General features: G+C 40.8%; 1 non-coding gene across 1 annotated transcript; it reads right to left on the bottom strand.

Moving 5' to 3' along the window:
* Positions 1–8,585: 8,585 nt before the first annotated feature.
* LOC123636076 lies at positions 8,586–8,776 on the bottom strand. Its single transcript, XR_006734312.1, has one exon. It is a non-coding gene; the product is annotated as a U2 spliceosomal RNA (small nuclear RNA).
* Positions 8,777–9,434: the final 658 nt, after the last annotated feature.

Genomic DNA, 9,434 nt, shown 5'->3' with positions numbered 1-9,434 from the left:
GCCTCCCGAGTAGCTGGGAATACAGGCATGAATCACCATACCTGGCTAATTTTTCCATTTTTAGTAGAGATGGGGGTCTCACTCTTGCTCAGACTAGTCTTGAACTCCTGGCCTCAAGCAATCTTCCCACCTCAGCCTCCCAAAGTGCAAGGATTATAGGCATGAGCCACCCATCCTTCAACTTTTAATATTCCTTTGAATAATGGCTTTATTTTTCCTTTTGTTTTAGTTTTCTAGTTGCTTGTTCATCTTCAAATTCATTGTTAAAAATATAACTCTTCTCTCATTATGTTCCAACATATCAGGCAATCTATCATAATATTTTTTGAAGGAATATTCCTCTTGGAACCCTTCATCCTCCAGTTTTCAGACTGGCTTCTCTTCTTTCTGGAAGCTTTTTAGTAATTTTCCTTTCTTCTGGGTGTTCTGTAACTTCTCGATAATGTATCTAGGTGTGGGTGTTTTTCTTTTCTTTTTCTTTTTTTCTGGTCTCCCTCTGTTGCCTGGGCTAGAGTGCAGTGGCGTCATCACTGCAGCCTCAAACTCCTGGCTCAAGTGATCCTCCAGCATCAGTCTCCAGAGTAGTTGGGACTACAAGTGTGTGCTACCGCACCCAGCTAAGCTTTTTTTTTTCTTCATGGAGACGGGTGTCTTGCTATTGCCCAGGATGGTCTTGAACTTCTGGGCTCAAGCCATCCTCCCACCTGGGTCTCCTAAAATGCTAGGATTATAGGTGCGAGCCGCTGCACCCCACAGGTATTTTTATTTATTGGAAGGGCACTCAGGGAGCTCATTTGTCTAAAAGCTTATGTCCTTCAGCTCTGGAATATTTTCTCATATTATGTCTTTGACAATTACATTTTCTATGTTGTCTTTATCTGGAACTACTGTTAATTGTATGTTGAATCTTCTGGCGTGATCTCTAATGTCCTTAACTTTTCTTTCCTTTTTCTATCTCTTTTTGTTCTACTTTCATGGAGATTTCCTCAACTTTATTTCCCACTCCTTTAATTTAATTATTAAATTTTGCATTCATATTTTTAGTTTTTATAGGCTTCTATCAAAGTTATTTTTATAGTATTTTTTTTTTTTTTTTGAGACAGAGTCTCGCTCTGTCGCCCTTGATAGAGTGCAGTGGTGTCATAGCTCACTGCAACCTTGAACTCATGGACTCAAGTGATCCTCTAGCCTCAGCCTCCCAAGTAGCTGAGACTATAGGCACGAGCCACTGTGCCTGGCTAATTTTTCTATTTTTAGAAATGGGATCTCACTCTTGCTCAGACTGGTCTTGAACTCCTGTGCTCAAATGATCCGCCTGCCTCGGCCTCCCAGAGTGCTAGGATTACAGGCGTGAACCACTGTGCCCGGCCTTTAGTGGTTAATTATTATTATTGTTGTTGCTGTTTTCTTCTGCTCCCTGCTTTATCTCTGTTTCCTCTGAGTTCCTTTTTTCAATGTGTTTATCTTTGGTTTCTGCTTTTATGTGGAAGTTCTTTCTAAAATATTTGGTGATGCTTGCCTACCCATTCACTTTTAAGAGTAAGACACTTAAAAGGTATGTGTGTGTAGTCATGTGTGGAAGCTTATGGACTGGTGGACTGCATGGTGAGGGGATCGGGCCATTTCCTACCATTTGTCAGTGTCTCTGAGCTTGTATCTTAGCTGGTCAGCTCCTCCAGAGAAGAAAATTCTAACTTTTTACCTGAAGGTACACCCAACTGTAAGATGAATGAAGGAGAGAAAAGTGTTGGTTTTGGGGAGGAGTTCTCATTGTTTGAAATATGGATTTTTACTTTTTCTGCCAGTTTTCATTACATCTAACTTGGCCTTAGTTATGCCTAGTGTTTCTGAGTTTAGACTAACTTTATTTTGACCAATGTAGGCCAGAGTAGGGAAGGGGATTTAGCTGCTTTTAATACAACCTTCAACCAATCTTCTATCTTAGCCTTACCCTCACCCTTGTCTTCAAGGGTTTTTAGTGCCTCCAAATTCAGACTCTGTAGGTTCTACAGTATAAATCGGTGTATCTCTTAACCTCCTGTAGGCCGTTAGGTTTCAAATTTTTCCTTTCTGCTAAGATACTTAGCTGTAGTATATTGGGCTTTCTGAAGGGGACCCCAATAATAGCATCTTTTCTTTGTTCAATGGTTCTGAGCACATAGAGAAATCAAGCAAAAAGTAAATATCGAGGTCAACATATCACCTTTATTACTGTTAGAGGTCAGAGTGGAGGATGCAGGTTCATATGAGAGTCAGTGAGCCTGCTGACTATACCCCAGCATCAGGTGGCCTGGAATAGGGCAGACCTCCGTGTGGAGTTCTGATGGCTCCGTGTGGAGTTCTGATGGGCATGCTCCTCTTCCCAAGAGCAAGGAGGATGGAGCTGAGTGGAACAATCCACTTACAGTGGATGAACAAAGGGCTGCGAGAGCCCCAGTTACACTAATTGAGTTCTCTTCACAAGAAGGAAAACATCACACGTAAAGAAGCAGCATTTCTATGTTGTTGATCAGGTTTACAGATCCCTTCAAAATTTTGTTGGGCTCTCTCATCAGCTGTCTCTTCCTTGCTCAATCTCTGTCCTTTTGCATTTAGATCTTCTTATTCTTTCAAAGTCATTTTAGTAAGATTTGAGAAGAAATACAGGCAAATATGTATAGGAAATTCTCCATGTTTAACCACAAGTTTCAAGTTATTTTTTGAAAGTAACCTTGTTACCAAAGTTATAAATTTGTTTTAAGGCAACTATTTATAATATTATCTGTGTTACTGGATAAACACAGTGATGCAATAATTCTTAGAGTGCAAAATCCTTAAATCATTTCTACTTGATATTCCAATATGGATTTATTTCTAGGAGACTTACTCAGGTTTTTTTTTCACTTTGGCTAACATTAAAACTACTTTGCACTCCCTTAGCTAACAGAGAGGTGATTCAAACTGGGAAAGTTCAACCTAGAATTTTAAATTTTTGCAGATATTCCCCAGAATTTTGTATCCATATGGGAATATTAAGGCTTTATTGTAACAATATGTAGGCCTTCTCACTTCATCATTTATGGACAATCTCTCAGAGAAGAGGATCCCAAAATAAAGAATGGGAGTGGAGAAAGGCTTAATAAAATAAAAATAAGGCTTAATAAAATAATCAAGTATACTTACTAGTTATCCTGGAGTTTTTATATCTCAATAGGGGTCATAAGATCGAATACCTATTTGTGGCATTTTGAGCATAATAGGAAGTAAGAATGATATTTTAGGGAGCAGAACATTTTTGGCACTCATGAATTAAACAGGATTATAATGGTCACTTTTGGAAAAAAGACTGAACTGTTATCAGAGGAACTGGATTTGAGATTCATCTTTACAAATTACTAGTTATAGGACCTTTGGGATATCCCTTGTTTTAGTTATCTGTTGCTGCTATTGTTTAATTATCTATTAGTAGCTAACAAACCATCTCAAAACTGAATAGTTTAAAACAACAACCATGTTTTATTTACTCGAGATTCTGAAATCTGGGGAGGGCATGGTGAAATAGCCCATCTCTATTCCACATAGTGTTGGCTGGGGCAGCTTGAAGAAGGGCTGGAGGATCCAAGATGGCTTCACTTGCATGATTGGTCCCTGCACTGGGTGGCTGGGACAACTAGGGGATGTCTGGCCTCTCTCTCCCTTTGTAGTGTCTCATTCCCCAGGGCCTTTCTCTCTCTTCAGTGAAAGATACAATGGCTTAGGGTAGTTGAACTTCTGTATATGAGAACTGTCTCCCAAAAGAACAAAACAGAAACTGCCAGTTCTTTTAAGGTCCACTAGGCCCAAAACTGGCACAGTATTATTTCTCCTACATTCTATTGGTGAAAGCAAGTCACAATGCTAGCCCAGATTCAAGGGGAGAAGAAACAGATTCCACCTCTTGATGGGAAGAGTGCCATGTGTGCACAGGATGGGAGAAATTATTGATGGCCATCTTTGCACTTACCTCACCACTTAACCTCAATAAAATTCAGTCTTTTTCCTTTGTAGGAGTAACTCACTCTAGATCTATAGATAGAATATAAACATAAATATATAGGCTGGGCATAGTGGCTCATGCTTGTAATCTTAACACTCTGGGAAGTCAAAATGGGAGGATTGCTTGAGCTCGGGAGTTTGAGACCAGCCTGAGCAAGAATGAGATCCCATCTCTACTAACAATAGAAAAATTAGCTGGGCATAATGGTGCATGCCTGTATTCCTAGCTACTTGGGAGGCTGAGGCAAGAGAATTGCTTGAGCCCAGGAGTTTGAGGTTGCAGTGAGCAAGCCCAGGAGTTTGAGGTTGCAGTGAGCTACGATGATGCCACTGTACTCTATCCAGAGTGACAGAGCAAGACTCTGTCTCAAAAAAATAAATAATAAATAAATAAATAAATATATAAACATATATTCCCTAACTCTAAGGTCCTATACAAATATGAAAACCTACCTTGCCTTGGCCGGGCATGGTGGCTCATGCCTGTATATCCTAGCACTCTGGGAGGCCAAGGCAGGAGGATCGCTTGAGGTCAGGAGTTCAAGACCAGCCTGAGCAAGAGCAAGACCCCGTCTCTATTAAAAATAGAAATAAATTAGCTGGACAACTAAAAATACGTAGACAAAAATTAGCTGGGCATGGTGGCACATGCCTTTAGTCCCAGCTACTCGGGAGGCTGAGGCAAAAGGATTGCTTGAGCCCAGGAGTTTGAGGTTGCTGTGAGCTAATGCCATGGCACTAGAGCCTGGGTAACAGAGCAAGACTATGTCTCAAAAAAACAAAAACAAAAACAAAAACAAAAACAAAAAAACCCACCTACCTTGCCTTAAAGGGTGTTGACCAAGAAGGTTGCAAAGGATATCATCACAGTGGGTATATGGAATTGTTGGTATTCTCTCAGTATTGCTCATCTATCTGGGTGCTAAGGGGAGCAGTAGTGACTCTGTTGGATGGTTTTTTGGAATAGCATTTCTCAAAGATGTGGGTGGGAATGATTTCTGGTGGTTCTAAATCAGTCTGAACTCTGGAGAAAGTGCACTAGTTCCACTGGCTTAGCTTGATCTATAGACTGCAAATTTACTAGTTTGGAAAAGGGAAAGTTAAAAAGTTAAGAAGAACAGCAATCTGCAGTTATCCTTACCTCATACTCTATCACCTATTCCCCAAGAAAGCATCAACCAAATTCTTTATTTCCTAGTGGAAGTATGAATTTAAACTACTACCTGGGACTTATTTGAGATATAATAAATTATTAAACATATCTTAAATACCCATTCTGTGCTCAGCACTGTGCCATATACTATGAGTGATACCAGAGAAAACCAAGTTACTGACTTGGTTTCTCTCTAGGAAATTCCAATCTGGTTGGGAGGAATCAGAATTCAATAACATTATGGGATGTTGCAAGGCAGCACAGGGTAAATGCTAAATGAGTAGAACATTTAATAAGTGTTGAGAATTCAGAGGAGGGAAAATCATTTTGGATAAGGTAGTAAAACAGCATAAGCAAAACTAAAAAGAACAAAATGACTATCATCTGTCATATCATAGAACAAAAAGGACACTTTTTTAAATCAGAAAAATGTGTGCTAGGGAATTGTTCCAACTACTTATTGCTGCATAACAACATAAATTTAGACACTTAAAACAGCAACGATCATTTTCTCATCCCTCGTGGTTTCTGTGGCATAGGAATTTGGAAGGGCTCAGCTGGGTGGCTCTGGCTCAGAAAGTCTCATGTGGTTGCAGTCAGACAGTGGCTGGGGGTGGCAAAGTTGGGGGCTGCAGAAGCTGGGGGCTGGCTGGGCACCTGTCACTCTTTTCATGTAGTCTCAAGGCTTCTCCATGTGATCTTCCCTAGAGGTTAGTTTGGGCTTTCTCAGAGGCAGGTATGTATTTGGAGAGAGCCACTGTCATATGTTGGGTTCCACGGGAAGCAAACTCTGAGATGGAAATACCATTCAGGCCAGGTACAGGGGCTGACGCCTGTAATCCTAGCACTCTGGGAGGCTAAGGCAGGAGGATCGCTTGAGGTCAGGAGTTAGGGACCAGCCTAAGCAAGAGTGAGACCTCCTCGTCCCCCCATCTCTACTAAAAATAGAGAAAATTAGAAAAAATTAGGTGGGCGTGGTGGTGCTCACCTGTAGTCCCAGCTACTCAGGAGGCTGAGTCAGGAAGATCACTTTAGCCCAGGAGTTTGAGGTTTCTGTGAGTTAGGCTGAAACCATGACACTCTAGCCCAGGCGACAGAGACTCTGTCTCAAAAAAAAAAATACCATTCAGGATATTTATTATTGAGGGATATTGGGACCAATACCAGTGGAGGGGAGGAGAAAGAAGTAGGATTAAACAGAGAGAGAAATTAAATGGTGATAACAGTTCTAACAAAGGCCTCAGTCAATCCCACAGGGTGCTCTGGAGTTGGGATGACCCTTCAGAGTTTGTCTAAGTTTGGGCAAAAGGGCAGCCTGGGTCTTTATACTTCTGTGTCGATCAGTCATTGGATGTGGGCTTCCCCCAGAAGGAGGTATAACCTTGAGCAAGGCAATTTTATTCAGCCGAGGCAATTCCCTACAAAAACTGACAGGTTAGGGTCATCTTTCAGCAGTACTCCTGGCAGCTAGGGGAGTAAGTCTTTCATTCCTGATGGAAAATCTGAGTGGTACATCCAAGTGTCCACCAGCCCTGATAGGATCTGTGGCTTTCAGTAGAGGGACTTAGGTATCTTGTAAGGACCTGGCAGAGAAGAAGTTGTGGGAATAAAAACTCGAACCTCTCTTTACTTCTGACTTCTGATTTCCGATCAGAAGCAAATCAAGGAAGCCATAGGAATTTACACAGTCAACGTGAGTTTTGTGTTACAGAGCAGGATAGAGAAGGGTGAAGGTGGGATTTAGAGGTGCAAATAAGATATTCAATAGCAGAAGATGAACTTAGTTTTTGAGTGTTAAGACAAGTTGAGTTTGCTAATACCCTGATGCATGCTTTTTATTGGTGGATTAAAGGAGTTTTCTGACTCACTCTCTCACTTATTCCAGTCCTTCTGATTACTTAACCTTATTCTTCAGTCTACCATTTAAACCCTGCCCAATTATTTTGGCTTAAAATATGTTCTAGTTCATGAGTTTGCTTTTCTCCTGAATATGTTTATATTCAGGAGAAATAATATATATTCATTTCACTCTTTTACCCTTCATTTTACCTTCATATACCCGTCTTAACTTGGCAATGTTCTTCATCCGAGCCCTTTCCAGGCACTTTTCTTTCTGTGCACCAGTGCTATGGAGATTCTCTCCTTCCCCAGCATCTTATTTATCCTGCCTTCTTGGTTGAAACTGGAAAAAGGTAAGTTTCAAGATATTGTATTGTACTGTGCAGATGAGAAGTGATATGAGGGTGGGGATAGTGGCTGTGGGGAGGAAGGCCTACTTTAGTGAATCCCTGTCATGCTACTATGGTGTACTTTCTGCAGCCACTAGCCAATGGTAAAATGAATTCATAGCCTTTCCTTACATTGATTATTTCCAGCATACCATCTAACTCCTATAATCATCTCTTCCTTGAAGCTCTATTATTTAACCCCAATGATAATCTTTTCCATCTCTTATTTGGCTTCCATACATTTTTTCCTTCTTCTCTGTCTACTCCTCAGTTTCCTTGAGTATACTTTGGCAGACAATCCCTCCATCCTCTTTTCCTCCCCAACCATGTTTTGCTCTCCTTTGCCTGATAGTCTTATTATATACATTCCCTATGGACATCTTATTTTCTTTTCATGGCTTCAACTATCACATGAATGCAGGTAACTTCTAAATCTGAATCTCCTTTTCTGAATTCTCTCCTTGGATTTCGTTCCAGACCCTGCAGTGGCCGGAGTGATCAGAACTCAGGACTTATTCCCAGGCAAGTACTAAAGTGTGCTTCTTTCTTTTTAGCTCTTTTTTTTCTTCCCTTGTTTTTTAGCTCTTCCTTGAACTGTTCCTCAGTGTATTTTGGTTCAGTTTTCATATCATCCTGGCTTCTTTCAGCCTCCATTAAAACAAAACTTTACTAAATCTCCAACTGGACCCCTCAGAGATGCCATTTTAAACCAAAAGCTCTCCCTCTTCACCTTTGTCTTCATCTTCACAAGATCTCCTTTTCAGAGAATTCAAAGGAAACACTTAGCATTGTCAAGATAATCACCATTTGTTTCCTTTAAGGCATTTAAAATGCAAAATACCAAATACTTACATTTTAAAAGTAAGCCTATTTGAGGAGCTGAGTGTCTCTGTGTGCAGGGAGGAGGGACAGTGGAGTGGTGAGGAACCCAGATCTCTAACCTGAGAAACTGGAAAAAAAGCAAACACTCAGTTCTTGGAGGTGTGGGACTAATTCACCCACTTCTCCAAATCACTTGAAATTTCTTTGGATATTTATCCTGGGAATGGTGTAAGGGAATAAGAAGGATAGAATTTAAGCAAAAACTATGAAAAATTAGACTCTCACGACAAAAATTTTTTATCTCACTCTTTTAATCACACACAGACTTTTTTTTCTTCTGTCCTTAAACACCAAGTTTTAATCCTCCGAGGGGGTGCACAGTTCCTGGAGGTTCTGCATTACTAGGTCGATGCGTGGACTGGACAGAACAAGCTCCTCTTCCATTTTCCTGCTCCTCAAATCTATTTAATATATTGTCCTTGGATAGGAGATGTATCAGATATTAAATCGATAAGAACAGATACTACACTTGATCTTAGCCAAAAGGCTGAGAAGTGATAGACTTTTAAAAGCACATTTTTACCTACAGATTTCCATGGAAACCAACCCAAGAGAAATTAGAAAGGAGACACATTGCTGTGCCATTTCTATGCGAATCGATGTCGTATTTTCATTAAGCCAGCGTTGTTTTTCCAACAAGGTCTCAGTGTTTATCACAGCAACAATTACCTCAGTAACAATGTTTCCAGATAGTGTTATTTTAAGGTCCCTAACTTATATACTTCACCCAACTGCTTTCAAAATTGTTCAGTCTTTTATGGTGGAAGTTAAAGTACCACCTGTATATCGGCTCTGGTTCTGTACCACGGAAGGTCAGTCTCTTTGAGAAACCTAACCCCAGCAGGGAAGTGCCACGATGGCATCCTTTTGATGTGACGCGCACGTTGCTGTACACCTTGGCTGCAAAGCAACGGCTGTGCTTTGAAACGGCCAAGAAGAGCTGGTGCATGCCGTTAGGTGAATTACCAGCATCGCAACTTGGACACGGAAGGATGCTTTCTTCCTCCCTTTAACACCAAAAACAGAATAAAAAAAGCCCCCACAAAACAAAAAACAAACCCAACAGGCATCAAAAACGTCCGAGCGCCGAGGGAAAGCGCGCCAACCACACAAAGAAAAGGAGGGGGGCTACTGGGATTCAAAATCATTTCGCCGGG

The sequence above is a fragment of the Lemur catta genome, chromosome 3 (assembly GCF_020740605.2).
Source record: "Lemur catta isolate mLemCat1 chromosome 3, mLemCat1.pri, whole genome shotgun sequence".
NCBI classification, from domain to species: Eukaryota; Metazoa; Chordata; class Mammalia; order Primates; family Lemuridae; genus Lemur; species Lemur catta.
The sequence above is the reverse complement of the archived record's forward strand: the minus strand, read 5'-3'. Positions and strand labels throughout refer to the sequence as shown.